This window comes from Melospiza melodia, chromosome 8, assembly GCF_035770615.1.
Source record: "Melospiza melodia melodia isolate bMelMel2 chromosome 8, bMelMel2.pri, whole genome shotgun sequence".
Classification (NCBI taxonomy): domain Eukaryota; kingdom Metazoa; phylum Chordata; class Aves; order Passeriformes; family Passerellidae; genus Melospiza; species Melospiza melodia.
Window position 1 is genome coordinate 38,774,755 of NC_086201.1, and position 26,311 is coordinate 38,801,065.

Consider the following 26,311-nt stretch of genomic DNA (forward strand, 5'->3'; position numbering starts at 1 on the left):
GTCCTGGCAGGCGTCCAGGCCTGGCCCCAGGCTGCTTACCTGCTGCGGAGAAGGAACAGCAGTGTCGTCACAAAAATCCATAGTGGGAGTATGAATCACAATGGGAATGGGCATGATGCCAGTTTTTGAGATGTCCTCGGTTTCTTCATTGTCAGTGTTGGTGATGGCCACATCCTCAGTCACTGCCTTGCCCACCTTTGTCCTGTCCTCGTTCATTGCAGCCTCAGAGTCCTGTGAGTGTTCATCCAAATCTGGGCTGACATCGGGCTCTGCCTGGATCTTGGTCAGCCCCGAGTCAAGCTCGGCTGTGCCCTCAGCTGCTGCAGTGCTGGTCTTTGTGCGCCGAAGGGGCAGGAATTTCCGGAACCTCTGTAAGAGAATAAAGGACAGGGAAACCAGGGATGCTCCATGGCATGCTCCAAGCGTGGTGCTGGGCTGAGCAGGGACAGCAGGCCCAGCCCAGGTCGGGGTGGCTGCAGGTACCTTCAGGGTTTTGCGCAAGCGGCCACGGCCGGGTTCCTCCTCTTGTGTCTTGTCCAGAGCTGCATCTGGCAAAGAGCGAGCGCAGCCAAAGCTGAGGGGCTGTGGGAGAGGCAGGAGAGCACAGCCCAGCCCTGTGCTGCCCAGGCAGGGATAGCCCCGGGATGGCCCAGGGGATGGAGCAGGGCCACTGCGGGGTGTCTGCCCTGCCCCTGTTCCATCCTGTCCATGGACATGTGCCCAGGGGAAGGGATGGGATGAGATCTGATGGGATGGTATGGGATGGGATGGGATGGGATGGGATGGGATGGGGCCAAGCTGGCTGTAGCCATCAGCCCTGTGGCCCAGCGCTGCCACTCACCATCCTGTAGTGTCTGGATCTGCTCCGGATCTTCAGTCTGTTGTGCTGGGGCAGCTCCACGGTCTTTCTTTTTGTTCCCTCTGAACACTTTGAACAGGCCGAGGAATCTGCCCGCCATTCCACCACTCGGCCTTGATGGTACCTTCTAGAGAGATGCCCCAGGATATTGCCAAGTCAACAATTGCAGTTGTGCCTTCAAGGCACCTGCAACAAGGAAGCCTCAGAAAGGCTGCAGGACAGTAAGTCCTGCACTCTGGTGTTGAGGACTCCTGCCAAAATCACAGGAGCCTCTTCATTAACGATTCAGGTGACCAAATCCCACGGTCTGGACTTGATGGCACTGGCCGCAGGAAAGGGAGATGCCTGGAAAAGTTCCGAGTCTCCAAGTCCTGTGGTTTGGCCTCTAGGTCAGCTGCAGGAATAACGCTACGGAAAAGCTCCAGAGGAGACGGGAACGAGCGTGCTGTGCGGGGGCTCCTCACGGCACTGCTCTGTCCCGTCCTGTTCCGTTGTGTCCTCCAAGCACCCGGGCAAGCTTCTATTTCCCACGTGTCACAAAGGGCCCTTGGACACCTGGTTCCATTCCATGCCACCCTGACCATGCTGCACCGTGTCACCAAGGGCCCTTGCACACGCTGCCGCCTGCCCTGGGGCCGCCCCCAGCCCAGCCAAAGCGGCCCAGGCTGGAAGGAATGCCTGGCCCCAGGTGTCCAAGGCAGCCCCACAGGATCTTTAGGAAGGGCTCAGAGCATCAGCAAACGCTGCCCTGCTCTGCGGGCTCAGGGCAGCAGAAGGAGCCCCCAGGGCTGCCGACGCAGCCGCGCTGGGAAGGGCACGGGCCCTTCCAGGGACGCTGGCACGGCCTCCTTGGGACACGTCCCGGCCCGTGGCCATCCTAAACCCACGGGTGTGACTCGCGCAAGGAACGTGTGGGCCAGGGCACCAATGCTGCTCTGAGCCCTGGGGCCCGGGCAGCGCTGCCATCAGCAGCTGGGGCAGAGTCCCTGCCCAAGCAGAGCTGCCACTCCCCGAGCCCTGGCAGCGCTGGTGCCCGTCTCCTGCCCCAGAAACCTGTGCCCCTGGGGGGCTTCTGTGCCACAGGGAGCCAAAGCCCACGTGCATTGGGGGCTGTGCTCCTTCCTGCAGGGGCGGATGGCTGGAGCACCTGGAGCAACTGCTGGCAGCACTTGGTCTCTGTCAGAGGGCAGAAGCTGTTAGTCAGTCCTGAAAGGATTTTCACATGGAAGGGATTGGCAGTAGCACCACAACACCATCAGCTGCTGAGTTTCCCTGGACGATTTGATTGCACAGAGGCACTGTCATGTTACATGTGATCTTCTGTCAGTTCTTCTGGGAACAACACTAGACCAGTCTGCCATGTTCAACGCTCCAGTTGCTGCCCTTCTATCTGTGTCGTAGCTGATGCAAGGCAATTATTTCCTCCAGACCCAAAGAGTTGGGCGTGAAAAGTCACAGGGCTACATCTCTTTTTGATTTTTTATTTAATGTTTTCCAGAGCCTGCTGACCGTTTTTGAGGATTTCTCCCTATCCCTAGGGCACCTTCTCCAGAAGTTCTGCAGTTCTATCCTCTTGCATTTAGTGAAAGCTACCTGCAGTGACCAGTCGACCAAAGCCCTGGTGTCCTGTTCTAGGGTAAATTTGTTAATGAATCTGCAAATCAGGGCCCTTCCAGAAAGGAAGCCCACACGGCCCCTCCCCCCCCAACTGGTTCGGCAAGAATTCCTTGGAGAGAAGTGGAAAGAACCTGTTTATTTAACTGGCACAGCACCCCACAGCACACAAAATGAACAATACCAGATGACACCGCTCTGAGAATGATGGCAAAATCAGAAAGTCTCTTTCGGGGGTGGTTGCTCTGTTCTCAGTCCCTCCGTCGCTGGGGCAGCTGCTGCAGCCAAACGGTGCAAACCCTCGGTGTTCCCAGGTCCCAGTCCGGAGCAGGTTCCAGATGGTCACAGAAACAGGAGAGGAGAACCAGTCCAGGAAGGAATTTGGACTGTTTAGCTAGAACTAGCTAATAAGCAGAGGCCAAAGCAGAGCAGAAGCGAGAGCAGAAAAGAGAGCAAGCAAAGCAGCAAGCCGAAAGCAAGAAGCGAAAAAAGCCCTATGTACTGCCCATCTCTGTGTCCCTGATAAGAGAAACCCAAACAAAACTTCCACTTGTCAGAGCTGGTCTTAAAGGCACAGAACATATGAATGTGGATACAAGCATCATAACGTCACCCCAGGACACCTAACAAAAGGATGTTAATGAAAAGATGTCTGTGACGTGTCACCCTTTTAAATTTAGTTTAATTAAAAAGAAAAATGTTTGTAATTTTCTCTGCTGTGCACATGCAGGGGAAAGAACAAAGACATGACAGGTTATCTGTTGCCAATCAAAACCACACTCAAGTGCTGGTGTGGAATGAACAGGGAATTTCTTCACCTGTAGAACATAAAATTCTATCATATCGCTAAAACAATCTTACAATATAAGAAAATGCAAAAAAAAAAATGCAAAGAAAGTCCAAGTCCAAACAGCTGAGTTTCAGGAAAAGGTCCATGGACTGAAGATGTTCCTTTTTGCCATCTCTGAAACTCCCTGTTTGGTCCTGAAACAGGCTTGCTGCAGAAAAGTCCATCAATAGTTATCAAAAGTCCATTGACAGTCATCAAACAATTTCAAACAACTTTGAGACAACTTCTGGAATGTCCTGGCCACAGCCCTTTATTGAACACTTTGGTTGGAGCTAATTATTGGTCCCTCAATGCTTCACAGGTGCCAGCTATTTCAACTCTTTTTATATAATTTGATTTAATTTTTTTTTTCCGATCGAGAAAGAGCTGCAGCAGCAGAGCAGCCAAAGAGAGGCCCTTGGGGGCCCTGGCCCATGTGAACGGACCAGGAACCCCAGATCTGGCCCACAGAAAGGTGGGCCAGGGCCAGAAGGGGGAAGCAAAACCCCCAAACCCATCAGGAGGGCGGGAGGTGGCCCTGGTCCAGGGAGCCAAGCCCAACAGCCCAGGCCCAGCCCCCAAGGCAGGCTCTGTCTTACTACAGGCCTGCACCCTGCTGCCAGTACAACGGCAGAACGGGTGGCCAAAGGCTTCTTTTCCCCAAAATCACCAAGGCATGGCAGCAGCAGGGAAATAGAAGCAGTCCCAATAAACTCCACCTCGGCTCTGGGGATGTTTTTTCCCCACAGCAAACAAGCCATGATCGCTTCCCGCTGTGCCCTCTGCCTCTGCAATGCAAATGCAACAGGTGTGTCTGCCATCAGCCTCAGGGCACCACCCTCTCTGGGCTGGGGACCAAAGGCAGAACTTTCGGGACCCACCTGCCCCTCGCCGCTGGGGCGTGCGAGGGACGGCAGAGAGATTCACACCCCCCAAGGGGAAGCAACTGACCAAACAGCCCCCAACCTGCCGAGAATGCTGACTTTGAAAGCCGGCAGACGGGCTGCTCCCGCCCCCAGCTGTTGGGCCATGCCTCCTCAATAGAAGGAGCGGATGACGCCCTCTTGCCGTGTCCCAGCTCCCCCCGCAGGCGCAGCCCCGGAACAGCCCGAAAAACTCGGGGGGAAACCGCGCTGGGTGCAGGAGCCGCCGCGGCAGCTGCTGCCGGGAGCGGCGGGACCGCAGGCTGCTCTGCCTCTGCGGGAGGGCCCGCTGGGCACGGCACGGGGTCGGCAGCGTCTTCTGCCCCTGGCTCTGGGGTCAGCTGCGGAGGCGCAGCCGCAGTCTCCGGCGGAGCGCGCACGGGCAGCGGCGGGGCTGGCACGGGCAGCGGCGGAACAGCCGGGGCGGGCGGCGGCGGAGGATCGCTGTTGCCCAGCACCATCGGCACAGCCGCGGGGAGCGGTGTTTCTGAGCTCTCAGGCGCAGGCGGGGAAGCCGGCGGAGCCGCAGGGCGGGCCGCCCGGGGAGGCGGCTGCGGGGTGGCTCTGGGAGGCGGCCCCGCCAGCCCGGGAGGCGGCGAGAGAGACCGGGGAGAGACTCGGAGAGCGGTGCTGCCCCCATCTCTGAGCGGGGCAGGGCCCAGCAGGCCGGCCGTGGCGGGGCCTGGAGGCTGCCAGGGGTGGCACAGCCCACTGCCATGCCCCCGCAGAGAGACGAGGGTGGGGAAAAAGATGGCTCCGTCTGAGCCTGCTCCGAAAACGCAGAGAAAAAAACTTCATCGGCTGGGAAGCAGCAGATCTTCCCCCTGCAAAGGATCATCTCCTGCTGGAGTCGGGGGAAATGGGGCGAGCCCGTTGCAGTTAGCAATCCAGGGAAGAACAACTGCTCTCTGTTCCAAGAACAGAACGAGTGCCTTAAATGTTAGGACAATTCAGGGGTGTCCGAATCCACGGTCCAAAAGGACTTGGAAAATGGATTCCATGCACTCCCATGCAAACACATCCAGGACATATAGCACATTCGTAAAAAACCCAAAAAACTTTGCCCATCGGAGAAACTCATAGAAATGTCTTTCTGACAGGAAAATTCCAAGAATTCCATCCTCTTCACCCCATTTTTGCCAGAGGGCAATAATTTTCTCCTCTGAAGGGGAGAAAGGAACCTCGGCCCTGGTTGGAAGGCCCCAGCACCTTTGCAGCCACAGTCTGCGAAGGCCAGGATCATCAGGAAGGGAAAAGCCAACAGTACCTTTTGACAGGGTCCAGCATGCTCTGGCCAGGTGCATGGTGCTGCTGAGCTTTCCGGCCATCTTCCTGGAAGCTTTTCAGAAGGTTCTCTTTGTGGTCAGCCTTGCTGTGAACTCTGTCCAAATCTGGATCTTCAGTTCTTCAACTCCTGGCTAGAATCCACTTCTGTGGTCACTTGTGAAGCAACCATCAATGCCACACATTCGGGGTTTACCCAGTGCAGCAAATGCTCTTCTGGGGTCTCATCAAGTGATGATTTGCTCTTCAGACAAGAGGTCACCAATTGATGGTTTGTCCTCCTCAGTCACTTGGGGTTCACCAATTGTGACAGTGGTCACAGGGTCTTCAGGGTGAGAGAGAGGTGAGAATGTTGACCTCATGTTCAGAAGGCTTGATTTATTATTTTATGATCTATATTACATTATGACTATACTAAAAAGCAAAAGAAGGAAAGTTCTCAGAAGGCTAGCTAAGCTAAGAATAGCAAAGAATGAATAACAAAGTTCTGTGTCTCAGCAGAGAGCGAGACCCAGCTCTGCTGTGAGTGGTCAGTAAATCCAAACATCCCCAGGAGACCAATCACAGATCCACCTGTTGCATTCCACAGCAGCAGATAACCATTCTTTACACTTTCTTGCTGAGGCCACAGCTTCTCAGAAGGGAGAAAAATCCCAAGGAAGGATTTTTCACAAAAGATGTCTGTGACAGTCTGTCAGAACTGCGCACAGGCCAGATGGGACTGTTGAAGGGTGAGTGGGTTTTGTTGACCACCCCTTGGGTCCCCAGCTCACGGATCATTTTGTGCATGGGGATCACGGCATCCCGATTTGTTCGATACTGCCAGCGGTGCACCGTCGAGGTGGCAATCGGCACTCGTTGCTCTGCCACCTTCAGGAGTCCTACTGCAGATGGGTTTTCTGATAGTCCGGGCAAGGTGTTCAACTGCTTAATGTTCTCTGTCTCTACAGCAGCCATTCCAAAAGCCCACCTGAGTCCCTTTGGGTCTTTCTAATAGTCCTTCCAGAGGAAGTCTATGCCCAGAATACATGGGGCCACTGAGCCGGTCACAATAGGAATTTCTGCCACTCCTTCCCAGTCAGACTCACCTTGCCTTCCAACAGGATCACCTGCTGCAATCCCCCAGTAACCCCGGCAATGGAAACGGGTTCTGCACCCACATGTCCTGAAGGGATTAGAGTACACTGTGCGCCAGTGTTGACAAAAGCCTTGTATATCTATGGCTCTGGTGTGCCACGGATCCACACAGCGCAAGAGACACAATTTTCTCTGGCCTCTACCTGGGTAGAGGCAGGGCCTCTCTAGTCCTGGCTACCATTCCCTCCCTGGGCGTATATTCTGGATGTTCCTTCAAGGGGATCTGACATATCATGCTCCATTCTGCTCTACCTGGCAGCTTGGTCACAGGGCGGCATTTGGGTGTAAATCCCTCTCTTAGTAGTTTCCTCCTTTAGCTCACATACCCATGCTGCTAGGACAGAGATGAGTTTTCCATTCCACCCTCTCATGTCTTGCCCATGTTCATAGAGGAACAGGTCCACTCATGGGGTGTCCTCCCTCTCCCTAGCTGGGGGGTGTTGGGCTCTGACACTGGAGCCTCTGGTTTGCACTGGTGCCACACGGGAACTGTCCTTGCTCATCTCCTTCCTCATCTGCTCTCTGAACTTTTCCTGTTCATCCTTGAGACTCAACCACAGCAGAGACATGAGTGTGCATCAGGCCATGGACGATGGTCTCATCATTCCTGAGTTTGCTTGCTACAGAACTCATTATCTCTTGGTGATCCACAAAATGCATTGTTCCCATGAAGCTGGAGTATTCAGATGGCCCCTGCTGTGAACGGCTCCACCACATTTGCACTGGGCACCTGACCTTGTCAGGCTCAATGTGGTTGTCCATCCCCTGCAAATGTTATCTCCAGTACTGCCACTTGTTTTAGTGTTGGAGGTCAGAATTTTTCCTTTATTTTTTCTTTAGCAGCATCCAGCCCTCTGCCCCCTCCAGAGCCCAGCACCAGTGGCTGCTGGCTGCCTCACAGGGCTGTGTGGGCAGGGGAGGCCAGTGCTGGCCACAGGGAGAGCCCGGTCAAGGGGCTGAGCCTGCACCAGCTGCACCCTCCTGGCACTGTCCAGCTGGCAGAGGGCAGGAGCAGAGCGGCCGAGCACCTGTGCCGGGCCCTGCGGTGCCAGGACAGCCCACAGGAGCCCCTGCGAGAGGCGGCCGTCAGGTTCATGGGTGACTCACGAGCCCGGGCTCCTTGCCTGCCCCGCCCTTCTTAGCACCACCCAGCCCCACCCTGCCTCACCCTGCCCCACCCCACCCTGCACTGCTGTACCTGGCCCTGCCTTGCCATGCCCAACCCTACACTGCTCCACCCAACCCAGGCCCACCCTACCCAACCCCACCCAGCCCCACCCTGCCCCACCCTGCCCTGCCAGCCCATCCTGCTCTAACATTGAAAGTCACGCTAAATTAGCCCTATGACCTGAAGAAATAGGGTCCTTTTCTGGATCCAGTGAAGCAGTGTCCCAAGAACAGCACCAGGAGACACTGAAGAGGACACCATCTCCCATTGCCACTGGAGCTCTAGACATAGTTGATGATTGGTACAGCTGAGCCTGTGGCAAGGTCGCGTGGCTTCAGCCCTCTCCCGGCCTGTAGATATCTCCCTCCCTCCAGCCCTCAGACACTGTCCATCCACTTTTGCCCCTCCACCCTCCCTCCCTTTTGACAGCTCCCTCTCACCAGCCCTCAGACCATGCCTATTCTTATGTTTTCCTTCCACTCTTCCTTTTGATAGCTCCATTTCTCAAGCCCTCAGACCCTTGCCTGCCCATTCACTTTTCCCCTCCCATATTCCCATTTTTCTGCCTTTCATTAATAAACAGTTTGGCTTCTTCACTTTGCCTGCATCCCTGTGGAGCTGAAGCAAACCCGGGGCCCTGGGACACACAGGCCCCTGCTGCCATTCTCTTCCAGGCCCTGTTTTGTGCACAGACACAGAGGAACGAGGGCAGGTCAGGCTGGAAAGGGCCCTTTGCTGAAGGTGCAGTTCCACAGCACCGTGCAGTTCCAGATCTTGCTGAGCACTCTAAGGGCCAGCAGTGGGACAAGGAGCCTGTGTGTGTCAGGGACCAAAGCTGTGTCTGAGGCCCTGCCATATTTGGTCCCCTGCTGTGCACATCAACAAGAGAATGAAGAGCAGAGAATGAAGGAAACCTTGTGGTTTAACTGGTGGGAATTTGACCCTTAAGGGAAACAATGGACTGGTCAATGGATGGGAAGTGAACCTGTGAAAGAGGAATGATGCACAATGGAGCTGTGGTTCGCATGGAGAGGGTATCACAGGTCACTGCAGCCTCATCTCACACACTGGCCAAGCGTGAGATGACCTTGTAACTGGAAAAACGCCACTGCAGAGGAGGAGATGTCAGGCCTGGTTCTGGGCTGGAGGGATGAAAAGGACAAAATGCCCGTCCTTTTGATGCAGGGGGTGCCCTGGATGTGGGAGGCCTGCCTGCCCTTCCCACTGGAGCACCATGCTGAGATAGCCTGAGAGCAGCCCAGTGCTCCTCGCTCCTCTCTGCTGGCACGTGAGTGTTTGTCTGCTTTCAGGATGGCCCTGGCTGTGTCAGGGCTGCTCCGTGGTCATGAGACAGCCGGTCCTGTCCCGCTGGGTCCCAGCAGTGCCTCGCAGCAGCCCTGCACCCACGCCACGATGCTGGCCAAGAGAGGCCCTGGAAGCTGAGGCAGCTGATTTGAAGCTTTTGCAGATCCCCACAGGGGATGGCCCCACACACGGGATGGCCAACAGCAGTCCTGAGGGGTCTCCCTAATTCAAAGAAATCGTCAGACAAACGCATTGTCTGCCAAAAGCCCTTTTATTGAGCTGGCAGGAGGGCAGGGGTCTGCACCCCACTAAAATGCTTCTCTGCCCCATGTACATTTCAGTGGGATGATGTCAGAAATGGATCTCCCAAATCCCATCCATCTTGACTCTGCTGAAGTGATTGGATAGGCAGGGGGTTAGAAATACATTCTGTCGGGTTCCTGTACTTGAAGGTAATGTCCAGGCACTGGCCAGGAGCGGCCTCCATGCCCTAAAGCAGCTCTTCTGCCTCATGGCTTCCCTGAACAGGGCTCATTTTACACTTGCCCTTAGTTCTGGTAGAATGTGTCTAAAGCTTTTTGTCAAGTCTCTCTCCTGTGAAGTTTGGCCAGCCAGGTTTTTCTTATGCTAACTGGTGCTAAGGGCTTCTGTAGGTCTGTGCCAAGTACTTGTTTATTTATGTGAATTGCTTGTGCTTATGTCAAACAAAGGCCTTGTTTCATTCTCCCCTTCTCTTTATCCTGGTGCAAATTCTTTTGCAAGATCCTCTGGACAGTCCACAGTACATATGTACGGTTCTGCTGCGGTTTTCATTTTCTACCACATGCATAGGTTTATGATGGTTAAGAGGAGGGTTAATTTTTTGTAAATTAGAACTGGTTTGCTGAGGAAGCTAAAAATCTGAGGAGCTGTTGCTGGTTCCAGATTTGTCCATCACAACAAGATATCTGACTCATGATGTTGTCTTTCTTTCTCTCTTTTGGTGATGATTTTGGTAACAACTTTGATACCGGATTGGAGTGTCCATCAGGCTCTGTCAGATGCATTTTTGACTTCTGCCACTAGCCATTCTATATTAGGCTGGTAGGGCATTTGCTCTAGAATGTTAGCGTCCCGTGCAGTTTGGAATTTGGGTGCTTGGCAATACCCATATTGTGCATTCTGCAGAGTCTCAAGAGAAGTTCTTTTGTGGTGCAGCTTTTGGTTGTTGTGAAATTACAAATAGAGAAGTTAGTACCATTAGTAGTTTCATTAAAAGACTCCATTGTAATAGTTGTGGAAGCCGATCTCACACAGGCACAGCCTCTTCCCACATAACACACCTGAGATTGTGCACGGGTAACTGGGCTCATTTCAAAAATACAAGTGCTGCCCTCAGCATGCAGACACCGATCCTCTCTTTCAAGCACCGCATTTTTGCACACAAAATTCAGTGTGTCCCTTGGTACACATGCTTTGATACTAAGAGTTTGTCAACTTCTAGTTTTCTTGTTGAAAATGGCCCAGACATTATGCTGAATGGGCCTGAGAGTTATGTGAGTTCTTATAACTCCAAGGGCCAAAATTGGAATGACACGATATTTTGTTGCATTCTGAATGGTTAATGCAAAAGACTGCAGGGTTCTGTTCATTCTATGTGAAATGGACCAATTGCAACCATATGTGTTAGTCTTTTTCAAATTGCTTTTTGGTTTCATTTTTAGCCATGATTTAGTTAATTCTTGTGGCAATTTCCCCAGCTCTCCTTTTTTGAAGTTTTCCTGAGATTACAGACTGTAGCCACACACAGCTGAGCTTTTATACATTGAAATGCTAAAGAAATGTTACTCTGTAGTTTTCCCATGAAGCCAACAACTGCTTGAAAATCCTGCTGTGTATTGTTGGCCAGGGTGGTTAATAGGTTAGCTGCCAGGCTTTGTGTATGGGCAAGAGACAGCAGGGTTGAGGAGTTTGTATCTGTCCAATATAAGAACTCACAGTGCTTACTTTCTTGAGTAAGACTTCCTGGTCAATAGACTTTAATACTCCCAGTTCAGACCCAAACCATCCCCTTAAGTCTTTCTTATACCTATGATTTGGTGTCTGGGAATGTATCCACAGCTCCCATTCTTTTAGGCTTTGCTGTATGAGTGGGCAGAATTGCTGTTTAATTTTGGAAATATTAGCTTGTATCTTTACCTCCAGAGAGTACTGTGGATTTAGAGGCAACAATTGTTCATTTGTTTGTCTCACCCCAGAGTGAAAGACTCTATTATTTCACATACGGGTCCCGTTCTATGGAGTTGTTTGCTGATGTAAAGCTGTTTGTTTTGATTTTAATTTTAAATGTTTGTGGTGTGACCCATTCCGTTTCGCTCCTTGTCGAGTACCCAAGGCATGGTAACTGGTTTCTCCAGATACATTGCCTGCCTTTAGGCAAGCATTTCAGAAACCTTCAGAAACCTTACACTGGCCCCAGTAGTATTACATAGGATACTTTACCATGTTCCCAGCACAAATAGTTGCGTATTCTGAGTACCTCAGCCCATCAGAGGATGCAGTTGTGCTATTGGATTCCATGCATATCTGGGTTGCAATCATGTGGCCATGAAATCGGACATGATATACCCTAATAGGCTGATTGTGCTCCTGGCTACCCCTCCAACTTGATTGGTTACTATTTCTGATGGCCTGGAATATGCCAAGAATGAAACTCAATTCTCAAAAGCAGATCCTGTATGAGACCTGTTCCATGTACTAAGGGTCCAAGCAGGACAATTTATTACTCTAGTCGCACAAGAGCTGCCTGTTGGAAACAATATTTGTTGGGTCAGATTTCTGGCGGGCTCAGTTCCTGTAGCTCTGTGTGATGATGGTCCTCCCACCCCACCTGTGCACCGCAGAAGAAGGGAACTATCTTGGCTAGGTTATAGTCTCCCAGTTTAATTTGTATAGTGCAAAAATCCTCATAGGAATCACAGGAAAATTAATTCACACACTGCTTGTTAGAAAGGTCGCAGATGCGCATGATCACTCGAGCAATCTTCTCTGAAAGAGGTTTGTGAGTTTGAAATTTACACGCCATAGAGATCCTGCTTTCAGGTGGGACAAGAAAGGCAGGCATGGAGTCAGGGTTTCCTCAATCTTTAACTGCTCGGTCATTAATCCTTAAAATGGCATAAAGTGTTTTTAGCTTTTTAACCCCTTTTAGCCAGTTAGGTCCTGAATATTTTTGAGTGTTCCATCTACCAGGATCTTGCAGGCCAAGGAGATCATTATGGTAGTGACTGTCATCTGCTGTGGCTTGGATTCTGATTAGAAGTATCGGGAAGACGATCATCGTGTGAAATGCATCTTGGTTTCTCCTGTTCTTTCTGAGGTCCACTTTTGGACTCCACTTGCTTTTTGCAGAAGTCTTTTAATTCTGGAATAATGTATCCAAGAGATGAATGCTTTAAGCTTTAAAGGCTGTGTAAGTGATTAAAAGTACTAAATAGACTCCATTTTGGGAAAAGAGGCTTTCTACCTGGTCTACCTGGTCCCCAGGCTGGATTTGTGGAGAGGAGCATCCTCTTGCCCATGTGCTCAAAATGTGTTGGTTTATTTTCTGCAGCTGTTGTGTTAGTTGGACAACATGCTTCTGGAGATACCCCTCTCCAACTTGTACAGTATCTTCCCCTTGCTAGTTTTGCTTATACGGTCTTCTGTACAGTATTTCAAAGGGATTCAGATTTTCTTTTGTTCTTGGTCTTATCAAATCCTTTATAAAGCCAAAGGCTGGGCCTGGGGCCAAGGTATATGTTGGCCTCTGGTACAGTTTTGACCATCTGTTGTTTGACCGGATAATTCATCTTTTCCACCTGGCCACTGGCCTGGGGCCAATACAGTGTGTGTAGGTGCCAGTTGATTTGGAGATTATTGCAAAGTTGCTGTGCAATATTTGCTGGGAAGCGTGGTCCTCAATCAGAGGCGATGTCTAAAGGCATTCTGAACCAGGGCATGATATTGTTTAACAAAATGTTGAAAACCTTGGCTGTGTTTGTTTGGACTGGGAATGCCTCAGGTCATGCTGAGAAGGTATCAGTTAAAGGCAGAAGGTATTTATACCCCCCTTTTCTTGGCAATTCAGAAAAGTCAACTTGCCAGTGCTGTCCAGGATGTTGTCCCTTGTCTACTGTGCCAAGCTCAACTCTAGTCCTGGTTTGTGGATTGGCTCTAAGACGTTATTTCACACCCCTGGGTTACCTGCTTTACACTAGAGTACAGCTGTCATCTGACTGTTGTCCTTATCAAATAACCATGTAAGGCATCCCCTTCCCAGTGTATACAGTTATGTTCATCTTTAATTAGTTTTCATGATGCTCTTTCTGGCATAACTGTCTGTCCCTGAGGAGTTGAAAAAAACATAATGTTTTCATTCTGCTTGCAAATTCTTTGTTAATTCTAGATCTTTCTGATTATACGGCATACATCATTGTCATATTATTCCTTACCTTTGGGAATTAGTGCCTGAATCTCAGCATGGCTTTGTTCTGCTACTCTTTTTGCAACCTGTTCCCTCTTTTGGGGTTGGTTTCTCCTTTCTGATGTCCTTTTCAGTGCAGAATTGCAACCTCTTGAGGTAGTAGTGCTGACTGCAGCAATTTAAGATTTCTTCTGAATGCTTCAAGTGCTCTCCTTGAGCTGCCAATAGTCCTTTATCTTTCTAAACTGCTTCATGGGCGTCTATTACGCTGAAGGCATTCTTGGAATCTGTTCATATATTGATCCTTTTTCCTCAGGCTGGTAAGAGGGTACGGGTTAAAGTGATTATCTCTGTCTTCTGAGCTGACTTGTGTGGGGCTTCTATCCCCTATTGCTCGGTGCTAATTGTATAGCCTGATTTTCACTGATCTGCTCTTACAAAGCCACTCCCATCTGTGTACTGAGACTCTGCTCTCGGAACTGGGGTTTCTTCAAGATCTGGGCAGCTGAAATAAAGTGGGCTGAATGGTTTTGATCCAGTCATGCTACAAAGGCTCCTTGTCTGTCTAGTGCGTAGCTGGGTTAACTAGAGAAGAGATTTGTTTTGTAATGCTGCATTGTTCCGCCAAAATTTCCCGATATTAAGGAATCTGGAGGGTGAAAGCCAATGCCCACCCTTTTGGTCAAGAATTGCTGCTACTGGATGTGAGAGAAACACAATTATTTGTTGACCTAGAGTGAATTTCCAGGCTCCTTGGATGTCTGAAACAAGAGCAGCAACTGCTTACAGTCAAGCTGTCCCCTACTTACTTCATCCAGTTGTTTTGAAAATGATGCTATTGCCCTTTTCTATGGGCCAACTGTTTGAGCTAGTGCACCTAATGCCATCCCTTGCCTCTCATAAGAGAAAAGCTGAAAGGGTTCCAAGACATCTGGCACGCCCAGAGCAGGTGCTCTTTTCAAGTCCTCCTTCAGCTTTTGAAAGGCTTTCTAACTTCTGGGTGTCCATTTCAGGTCTCTGGGATTGTCTTCTAGCAGCTGTTACAGTGGCTTAACCAGCAGCCCACAGTCAGTACCATGGTTAATACAGCATCCAGTCATTCCTAGAAAGGTTCTCAGTTCTTTGGCATTAGTAGGGAGTGGGGTTCGGTTATGGTCCCTTTGCCATCCTGTCTTAGTCCCTGCTGCGCTTGGGATATTTTGTATCCTCAGTAAATGACTTCCTGTTTGATTATTTGAGCTTGATTTCTGGATGCCTTGTGTCCACTGAGTTCCAGGTCATTTCATAGGCTTACTGTCCATTCCAGTCTTTGTAAGTTTCAGTGGCTAAAAGTAGATCATCTACCTATTGTAACACAATTCCATTTGTGGACGGGCTTACCCAACTTTCAAGGTCCTCAGGAAACAGTTTTCCAAATATGGTTGGACCATTGTTGAATCCTTGTGGTCCTCCAGTCCAGGTAAGTTGACTTGTCCTTCCAGTCTCTGTGTTTCCCCATTCAAAGGCAAACCGGTTTTGGCTGCCAGGGTCCAAGGGTATACAGAAGAAAGCATCCTTGAGATCTGAAATGGTAAACCACCCATATTCACCTTTTAGTTTGCTTAGCAAAGCATACAGATTTGCAACCACTGGGTGGTGATCTCCAGCTATTTTGTCAATATAGCCTGTAGGTTTTGAACCAGACTGTAGTTCAAACCATCAGGCTTCTGTATGGGTAAAATGGGTGTATTCTATTCAGATTCACATTCCAGTAACAACCCAAATTTTAGAAAATTGCCTATGATAGGCTTAACAGTTTTTATGTTTTCCACCTTAAGTGGATATTGTTTAATTCTTATTGGTCGTGTTCCAGGTTTAAGTTTAATGATTACAGGTTGTGCTGCTTGGGCCTTACCAGGGGTCCCATCCACGCAGACTTTAAGAAAAACCTGACTAAGAACTTCTTCTGTGTCTCTTCTGATTTGGACAAATCTGTAAGGAGAGCTAGACTTAGAACATGATTATTTGTTTGTCATTGACTTTGATCTGAACTCCTCCAGGGGTAAACTACATTTCAGCCTGTTGGAACCTGTTACAACATCCTCATGTCTCCAACAAATCCTTCCAATGAGGCATTTTGGGGGGCGTAGGCATATATAGGATCTGAAATATTCCTACAGTGCTTCCCAGTTCATAAGATCGTGGTTTTAAAAAGGAAAAGGATACCTTCTGCTGTTGACTTGTGGCTCCAATAACATTCACAACTTTACCAGGATCAATTTCTTCCAAATTTATATCTAATAGAGAATGTGTTGCATGTGCATTCACCAGACATTTCATTTTCCTCACCTTTTCCCCCAGGTCTCTTTGGAGCAGAGTGTTTTCTGGGGGGATGCCCTCCAGCACACCCTTGTATTGATTCAGTTCTGCAGCCACCTCAGCTTTGAGTTGCAGGCAGTCTCTCTTCCAATGCCTTTCTTTCTTACAATAGGCACACTGAGTGGTCCACAGTTCAGGGATAGGTTTCTGCCCACCCCAGCCATTTATTTGTCCTGAGTGTAAGGAGTAAAAGGTTGTCCATTTTTAAAAGTTATAGAGTCAACAAGTTCAACCAATTGCTACGAAGTTAGAGCTTTAATTACTTATTGTAAAGAGTTTCATGTTGTAATTACCTGTTTTTAATAATTTAATTGTTAGAAATCCCCCTTTGTCGGGTCCCACCCCTGCTGCTTCCTGGAAAATGGCACCCGGGACTTTGAGGAGGGAGTGACGACACAGCTTGGATGCGAATGTAGAAACACTTGGCCAAGTCCAGCAAAGAAAAGCTCTAAAACAACAAGCCACCACAGAATTAAACAATCTAAGTGACGTCTAAGGGTAAGCAACTGAATCCAGGGTCTGCTAAGACCTTTGAACCTCTCACCCTAACCCGGAGATGTCAGCTAGAAAGAAGACCTCAAATGTTAAATTGAGAATTGGAATCTCCTGGTGCTCTGGCGAAGACGGAAGCCCCGGCTCTGCCTGCGCACCAGCGGACAGAGCTGCACACCTCCTCCTCCTCCCTGCCACTCCTGGCAGCAGTGACGGCGCCGTGCGCACGACCCCTCGAGCCCCCGCCCAAGCTGACCTTCATAAAGGCATTAAAAAGGAGAAAAATCTCCTGCCCTTTTCATTTATTTCAGCAAGACCTCGCAGTTGATTCCAATGTCTCCTACTCCCTTCTGGCTTAGATGGCCCTGTTCAGGTCTTGTTCATGGCAACAGCCCACAGATCCAGGCTGTTGCCATGCCTCTGTTCTTGTCTCTTTCAGTCCTTCAAGCCCAGAGGCAATGTGCCAGCCCATCCTGCTCTGACTTGGAAAATCAAGCCGAGTTTCCCCAAAGAGCTCAAGAATTAGGGACATCTTCTGGATCCAGTGAACCAGTATCCCAAGAACAGCACCAGGAGACACTAAAGACGACATCACCGCTCAGAGCTGCTGGAAGTCCTGGCACAGCTGATGCTGGTCACAGTTCTTGTGGCTTCAGCCCTCTCCCTGCCTGTCCTGCAGACAGCTCCCTCCCTCCAGCCCTCATGCACTGCCCATCACCTTTTTTTCTCTCCACTCTCCCTCCCTTTTGATAGCTCTGCCCTCAGCCTGTCCATCACCATTTTCTCCCTCCACTCTCCCTCCCTGGTGACAGCTCTCTCCCTCCAGCCCTCAGACCCTGCCCATCCCATTTTTTCCCTCCAGGCTCATCCCTTTCCTTTGCCTTCCATTAATAAACAGTTTAGCTTCTTCACTTTGCCTGCATCCCTGTGGAGCTGAAGCAACCCTGGGGCCCTGGGACACACAGGCACCTGCTGCCATTCTCTCCCATGCCGTGTTTTGTGCACAGACACAGAGGAATGAGGGCAGGTCAGGCTGGAAAGGTCCCTGTGCTGAAGGTGCAATTCCACAGCACTGTGAAGTTCCAGATGTTGCTGAGTGTTAAGGTTTGACGCTGGCACAAGGCCAAATGCCCCCATGAAAATGCACTTTCTCTGGTTCTGCTGTGAGATTTTGACCAGGAACAAACAAAGCAGGCTCTCACTTGAAAAAAAATTTTATTAACTAAACTACAAAAACAATTACTAAACTACACACAAAAGAAAAAAAGAAAAGACAAGGAAAATAAAAACCTCACAAAAACACTCTCCTCCTCCTCCCCTCTAAACTCCCAATACAATACATCTTCCAAAATCACCAATTCTGGGTCCAGCACCACCCCTTTAGAATGCTCAACTTTCAGTTCCTCAAGAGGAGAGGGAGTCCTTCCATGTGTCGTGGTGGCCTTTTCCGTCCTTGTTCCGGTGCTCTCACCACCGAACAAGAATGAGGGCTGCTTCCAGGGTTGTCTTTTTAAGGATGCTTTGTCCAGTTCCTGAAAAGCACAGTCTTCCACCTTTGGGACATCTGTCCCCCCCATATTTTATATACCCCCTGGGGCCAAGGGGTACCCACACTGAATCTTCTTTGGCTCTGGGATATTTCTCCCCCTGGACTCAGTCTCTGTATCACACGGAAACATGGCTCTGTCCATGGCTACACAAAAGAGTCCAGCATAAAATGCCACTCCATCTTCTCCATTTTTCCAACATCTCTCACTCTCTCACCAATTCTGGTCCAGACCTTTATCACTCATCTAGGAAAGGTTAATGCTCTGTGAAGTTTTCATTGTCCCAGAAGGGTTAAAAACTCCTCCAAGTGGCTGGACTCCTGGCTGCACACCCCCCCCCATCTCCTCAGCCGGGCTGCCTGCTGCCAGCACATGTTTACTAAATTTCAAGGTAACGGCCACAAACGCAGGCTGCACTCTCTCTCTGTCTGTCTCCAAGGCGGGGGTGGGGGGAACAGGCTGTCCATTGCTTCCTGGCATTTCTTTACTTCTTCCTTCCACCCTGGGGGGGGGGGGCAGGCCTACCTCTCCCGCATGGCTTTTCCCCTCCCCCCGCCCAGCCAGCAACTGGGCCGGGGGAGAGACCCAACTCCCTCCTGCCGGAAATCCAAAGAGAGCTCCTAAGGAAAAGAGCCCTGCTTTTAACTCCTTGGGTTTGCGGTCTCAAGAGGCGGATCCAATGCCCCACTGGTAAAACCAGGTGCTCATCTTAAAATCCGAACACCCATTGGTGATCACAGCAAAAACAACATATCCCAGATGTCCCATTTCTGGTCAAACCACGACACTGAGCACCCTGGAGCCCCTGGATTTTGGAAGAGCCAACCTGAGGATGCTTTGAACCCAGCTGTGAGTGATTCTATGGCAAGCATACATGGAGGGCAAAGGAGCTTGGAATGCTGGAAGATTTCAAGAATAGCTTCCTGAAAGCACAGCAGTGCTCCATCCCTGCACAGGATGAGGAAGAGGGCAGAAGCAGAGAGCATCCTGGCTTAGCAGGGAGCTCTGGGTGTGCCCAAGAGCAAATGAAGCAGCAGCACGGTGCCCGAGACTCGGACACGTGGCTGTGCCGGTGCCCAGAGCGCTGTCAGGCAGTGCCGGGATCCCGGCTGTGCTTCTGCTCCCCACAAGTAAGGAATGGCAGCCCCAGGCTCAGAGCCAGTCAGAAAGCCAAGCAAGGGAGAGCAGAGGGAGGGCACCCTGCCAGTCTCTCTTGGGCATGGCCGCAAAACAGCCCCTGCTGCTTCTTCCTCTGCCTGTGTTTGGGCTGTGCTGGTGGCAGAGCCAGCCAGCTTGGGCTCTGTGTTCCAAAGCCTGTTGGGAGCGGGCATGAAAAGCTCTGTGTGCACAGCAGAGAGACCTGGAAGGTGCTGGCAAGAGCATCCTGCAGGAACAGGGCTCTGGTCCATGGCCAAGAACAGCCTGGTTTAGGTGCTGTGAGCACAGGCAGGAGTTGAGGCAGGTGAAGAGGCAGCGGGCAGCTTGTGTTTGTGGATGGCCTGGGGCTGCACGTCTGAACCTGCACCTGGAAACTCATGGGGTAAATAGGAGCTAGAGCTGGAGTGCCTCTTCTGAAAGGACCCGAAGTCATTCACCCTTACCACCAAAGGCCAAGGGCTGTTTGGCCACTTTCCCTTCCACACCGCATACTTGGGCAACTGGCTGAGAGCAAACAGCCTTTTTCCCCTCTTCCCCATTGTCTGAAGACACTGTGCACCAAGAGAAAGCTCCTGGACACCTGGCTATGCAACAACAGCAATTTAATGTTCCTCTAGTAGGTGAAGGGAAAGGAAGTGCTGGCCGAGGAGAGCTGTTTCCCGCAGGCTGAGCTGGCCCCAGCAGACGCAGCCTCCCGGATCCGTTCTCCGCAGCGCTGCGGCAGGACACTTAGCCACGGCCACACAGGAAAGGCCGCGACTTCCAGAGGCGGCGCAGTTGGTCTCACATCCTCTGCACTCGGGAGGAGGGAACGCTCTGTACAGCTAAAAGGATGTACAGAGCTTGAAGAGCCAGGCATGAAATGGCTGGGCTGCTGTCATCCGTCATGGCCTGAAGGGCTGCAGAGAGAGAAACAGAGGCACAGTCAGAGGCTGGATCTGCGGGCAGCTGGGCAGAGCCTCCAGCCTCATCCATGGCACGCAGCTCCTGGCACAGCCTGGAGGAAGCAGGAGCCAAGAAGGACGAGCTGGCAGTTGCTGGCCAGGAATGTGCCGCAGGCCCCTGCAAGGTGTCTGTGCTGTGGCCACGCTGCCCTTGGGGCGCGCAGGGAGCGGAGCCGTCGGCGGGCGGGCCAGGGAAGGCAGGTGTCAGCGGCAGCCCCCACCGAGAGCCCGCGGGCCTCACTCACCGCTGCAGATGATGCGGAACTCCGGCTGCTGCCCTGTCAGGTAGCGCCCGGCCATCCCTGGGGAACACGGAGCGTGTCCTGCCTTCAGAGCCACAGCTGCCGCACACGGCCGCTGCCAGCCCTGAGGCCTCACGCCCTGCTGGCCCGGCAGGGCTCAGCCGGGGCCCCCGGCGCACGCTGCTGCCCCAGGGCACGGCTGCCAGAGGGCGGCAGCAGCAATGCCCAGGCCAGCGGGGCCTGCACATGCCCGCGCCCGGATCCTGCTGCCGGCACAGCAGGCGGGGCTGGGGCCGAGCTGCGGCAATGGGGCGGGGCGGGGAGGGAGCCGGGCTTGGGGCTCACCCATGAACCTGACGGCCGCCTCTCGCATGGGCTCCTGTGGGCTCCGCAGGTATGGCAGGGTCAGGCGCAGGTGCTCGGCCACTCGGCTCCTGTCTTCTGCCAGCTGCAGAGAGCGGCAGGGCACAGAGGGAAAGGGTTGATGCGGGCTCTGCCCCTGGGCCGGGCGCTGCCTACGGCCGGTGCCGCTCGCCCTGCCCACAGAGCCCTGAGGCGCGGCCAGCAGCCGCAGGCGCCGGGCTCGGGACGGGGCGGAGGGCCCAGTGAGCCGTGGTGCCGCCCCGCAGCAGAGCCCGGCTGGCTCGGGGCTCCGTCGGCACCGCGCTTGGGGCCGGAGGAGCCTGGAGAAGAGCCCGCACGGCCCAGGGAAGGGAGCGGCGTGTGGGGCGCAGGCTGGTGCCCCTGCCTGCGGCACTGGGCAGGGGCCACAGCCGCCAGCCCCACAGACTGGGCGCCGTGGGCAGGCGGCTTCTGCAGGCATTGCGTTGGGGATTCCAGCCTGTCCTTACCAAGCGCTCGGCAAATCTCCACATCCCATTGGTCTTCAGCAGCTGCTTGAGATCCTTCCTCTTCAGGACCCTTAGTGCAGAAAGCAGCGTTTCCCGAGAGGCCTGCAGAGCAGCAGAGAGCCAGAGATGGCAGCGCAGCCCAGGGCACAGGAGCCGCATCTCTGTGCCAAGGCCAGGAGGAGGCTGGAGCCCGTCAGGTGCCAGGGCGTGGGGAGACAGCTGAGCCCCGTGCCATGGGGACGCCCAGGAGGCCTCACCTGTGCCACAGGCCGGTCCTCATGGTGGCAGTGGAAGAAGAGTGGGAGCAGGCTCTGGCTCACATGCTTCTTCAGGGCCTTTTCTCCCTTTGCCACTACCCGCGTGATCACGTCTTTGAAGAGGCGAATGGAGAGCAGCTGCACAAGGCTGTTGTCCTGTTGGAAAGGAAGCAAAAGGCCTCCACATCAGCTGCTGCAGGCCCCCCTGTGGCCAGGCCCAAGGCGCCACCCAAGTGCCCGTGGCTGGGAGCACAGAGCCTCACATTGTCAAAGAGGTGCCAGAGCGCCTCAGCCAGCTGCAGGCCGATGGGGCTGGCTATTGCCAGGTCTTTCTGCAGCAGCAGGAGGCGTAGCACAACGAGGGTCATCTCAACGATGTCTGCATCCCTATCCCACAGTAGCTTCCCAAGGCTTTCAGTCAGGCTGTACATGCTTGGATCCTGTGTGCAAAACAAGGCTGGGCAACCCCACGCTGCTGCTTCAGCTGCAGGGCTCAGAGGCCAAAGGCCTGTCCCGAAGCACTCAGGCAGCTGAAGAGCGACCCTGGAGAGCTGGGAGCAGCTGCCACAGCTGCCAAAGCCCAGCTAAGCCCAAGGGGCTGCTTGCCCCAGCCCCACGCTGCCAGCACAGCTTCAGCTGCTGCCTCCTTCTTACCATGGAGGTGAGCACCACGAGGCCTCGGAGCGCCACGCGACGCATCTGCCTGGACTGGCTCTGCAGGTGCCTTGTCAAGATCTCCAGGACTTTTTCACCGCATTCGCTCAAGTCCAGGCAATCCAGGACCTGAAAGGTAGAAAGCAGGCACAGAGGTGCCCAGCTGGCAGGAGCTCAGAAGTGCACAGGGCCGAGCCAAGGCAGCAGCACAGGGCACAGGCAGCGTGCCAGGCAGCTGCGGCTACGAGAGGGCAGAGGGCTGGCAGGCAGCTCAGCCAGGCAGCGCTGGCCATGGGGCTCACCTCCACCAGGAAGGCCAGGGCGGGCAGTTCCCAGTCTGAAATGCCTTGGCTGAGCAGGTCCAAGAGGCAGGATGCCATGTCGCAACACCAGACGATGGAGACACGGTGCATCTCCCTGGCAGGGAGGAAAAGGCACCATTGCTCCTGGGCCGGGCGGGCAAACCTCTCCCAGGGCTGACCGGCAGAGCTCTGGTCTGCTCCCGAGCAGCCCGGGGGCGCTTTGGGAGGCGGCTGTTCCCGGGCACCCTCCTGTGCCGGCCTTTTCCAGTCTGCTCAGCCCTCCCTTGGTGACAAGGCCCCGCCGCCCATGACCACGGGGACTGTGTGGGGCGTTGCGGGCACGAAGGAGAGGGGCGGTGGGGAGAACGAGGTCTCACCTGGCCAGCAGACCCACGGCGCAGTGGTGGGTGTCGGCACAGAGCAGCGTGTCCCAGGCATGCTTGCGTTCCATGGACAGCACCACGTGCTCATAGCGCATTTGGCAGAGCAGGGCCTTCAGGGTCTGCAGCGCAAAGCTGTGGGCACAGCAAAGGCCAGGTCACGCTGGGAGCCCCGGCTCCTGCCCTGGGGGCATGGGAGGGATGGGGAGACTGGGAGGACTGGCATGGAGCACCTGTTGGGGTTGGTGGAGAGGCCGTGTTGCTCCTGGCATCCCTTCCAGAAGATCTCAACCTCTTCAGGCATCTCCTGCGTGCTGATGTAAGTTTGGTAGAGCAGAAGCAGAAAGAGCCTGGGGAAATAGTCCAGGACGACACGCGAGCGCCAGGCCAGATTGAAGACTCTCCACAGCGCCACGGTTGCCTGCAAGAAAAAAAACAGCCAGAGACAAAACTCAGTGGGAAAGACATGCACGTGGCAGGGCCCGAGCGTGCGAGGGGGAGGCCAAGGGAGACACGGGTGGAGCAGCCGGCCTGGTGGCCCTGAAGCCTGGCCCTAAGGCAGGATTCAGCACAGTGTCTGAGGCAGAAGGATGCAGCTGCGGGGAGCACAGAGAGCTGGCTGCTGGAGAGGCGGCCTAGGGGCTGGCAAAGGCCAGCTCCAGAAACTCACAGCCAGGGCAAAGACTCCTGCGTCGTGCCCATCGCAGGTGTACACGCTGTGCACGGGCCAGGCGCTCAGCACATCGAGGAGGAGCTGCAGCGCCGGCTCCGCAGTCCTGCTCGAGGACACGATGGATGCCCACATGGTGGCGGCAGCTCTGTGGGGCCAGAGCTCTGTGTCAGGGCTGTGTTGGCCACAGCGCCGTGGCCTGGGCAGCTGCAGGGGCCCGTGCTGGCCCTCAGCCCTGCCTCTGCCCACTGCCCCTGGCCGGCAGCGGCCAGCCAGCCCACGTGGGTACAGGGGCCCCGAGGGGCAGGGAGGGAGCATGGCACCAGGCTCAGGAGCTGACATGGCAGCACTGGAAAACAGAGGAGCCAGAGGATCCTGGAACTCCCTGCCTGTCTGGCACTCAGCAGGGACAGGCTCCACAGGGTGCCGGGCCGCTGAACTCCAAGCCCTCCAGGCACGTGGGGCTGCCCTACCTGTCACACGATGGGGCCCAGCGCAAGAGGGTGATCAGCACGTCACAGGGGTATTCCTGGGTCAGCTCCAGAAGGGCCTTGTCCAGCCTGTGCCCAGCAGCCTCATTGGCCGTGAGCCACTGGTGGATGTACCTCACCATGGCGGGCACCTGCAGAAGGCACGGGCAGACTCGCAGAGCTGCCAGAGCAGCACCTTCCCCTGAGAAGTGCTTCCCTTCCAAGCGCAGCATTGGACCGGGCCTCAAAGGCCGAGGGAGCCCGGCAGACCCGGCTCGAGGTGCCACACAACTGCTGGGGCCATCGAGCCCTTGCCCCAGGCTGCTTACTTGCGTTGCATCGGAGACACCCTTCTCCACAAGCAAATCCAGCATGGCAGCACCGGTCTCGGCATCGAGGAACGGAAGGTTCTCCAAGACGCCCGTGCCAGCACCGGCGGTCTCTTCCTGCCAAAGACACGTGATGAATTCACAGAGGGTGTGCAGGAGAAGGGCAGCAAGGGAGGGAGAATCCATGGGGCGCTCCAAGCCTGGGGCTTGGCTGAGCAGTGCCAGCAGGCCCAGCCCAGGCGGGGATGGCTGCAGGTACCTGCACCGTACTGCCAAAGCGGCCACGGGCGGCCTCTTGTTCCTCTGTCCGGTCCTTGGCTGCATCTGGCAAAGAGCGAGTGCAGCCAGAGCTGAGGGGCTGCGGGAGAGGCCAGAGAACACAGGCCAGCCCTGCGCTGCCCAGGCAGGGAGAGCCTCAGGATGCCCCGGGAGATGGAGCGTGGCTGCCAGGGACTCCAGCCCAGCTTCTGTCCTATCCATGGATATGTCCACAGGGATGGGATGGGATGGGATGGGATGGGATGGGATGGGATGGGATGGGATGGGATGGGATGGGATGGGATGGGATGGGATGGGATGGGATGGGATGGGATTAGGCCAAGCTGGCTACAGGCACCAGCCCTGTGGCCCAGCTCAGACACTCACGCTCTTGCAGCAGCTGCAACTGCTCCAGTTCTTCCGGCTGCTGTGCTGAGGTAGCTCCAGCCTCTTCCTCCTCCAGCCCGGCCAGCTTGGGCACACTGGGGGCTCTCTGCTCCATGTCACTCTCTGCAGTTAGGAGCGCTTGCTGAAGCAGAGAGGCCTCGGAAGGGCTGAAGATGAGCAAGTGCTGCAGTTGTGCCTTGAAGGCACCTGCAACAGAGGAGCCTCGGGAAGGCTACAGGACAGGAAGTCTCGCAGTCCGTCCTCGAGGGCACCAGCCACAGGGATGGCAGACGCTTTGGAAATGCTCGACGTCACCAAGTCCTGCAGCCGAGTCTTGAGGTCACCAGAACAGGGAACGCCTTGGATATGCTCCGGGTCAGCAGGGAACAAGTTGGCTGTGGGGGGGCTCCTCACAGCACTGCTCTGTCCCGTCCTGTCCCGTCGCGTGCACCGAGCACTGTGGCGTGGCCGTGGCGCCACCAGCACCTACGTCACGGCGTGTCACAAAAGGTCACCCTTGCACACTCTGTCCCTTTCCATCCCACGGTGACCACGGTGCACTGTGTCACAAAGAGCCCCAGGACACAGCTCCATGTGCCCTGGGGACACCCCCACCCCACCCAAACTGCACCAGCTTGCAGGCAAGACCTTGCCCCAAGTGTTGAAGACACAGCCCGGCAGGAACTTTAGCCAGGGCCCAAACAAGACGCAGCTGCTTCTCTGCTCTGCCTGCTCAGGGCAGCAGAATGAGCCCCCACGGCTGCACACGCAGCAGAGCATCAAGGGCACCAGGACCTTCCACAGGCCCTGCCACGGCCTCTTTGGGACCAGTCCCGGTGCTGGGTGGCCGGCACACTCGCAGGGGCGTGACGCAGGCATGGGACCTGTGGCCCAGGGCACCAATGCTGCTCTGTCCCCTGGGCAGCGCTGACAGCAGCAGCTGTGGAAGATTCCCTGCCAAAGGAGATTTGCCATCCCCAAGGCCTGCCAATGCTGGTGCCTGTCTCCTGCCACAGAGGCCTGTGGCCCCAGGGGACATCTCTGCCAGAGGACAGCCAAAGCCAACGTGCCTTGGTGTCTGTGCAATCTTTCCTGCCAACAGGTGGCTCTTGGTGGGAGCACCTGGAGCAATTGGTGGCCACACTGTGTATCCGTCAGAAGGCAGAAGCTGTTGTCTCTTCCTGGAATGATTTTTGCTCGGAAGTCATTATCTGCAGCACAAAACCACCATCCACTATTGAGTTTCACAGGACAATGACATTCTTACAGAGATACTGTCAAGTTGTCTTGTGTGCTTCTGGCTCTTTTTCTTGCTCTCTGGATAAAAACATCAGCCCAGCGTCTGACGGCCAATGCTGCGGGTGCTGCCTTTCTGGCTGTGGCCAGCAGCTGGTGTCCAAACACAAGCGGGTGCCTTCTGGGCAAGGGAATGGACTGGCACCAGCAGCC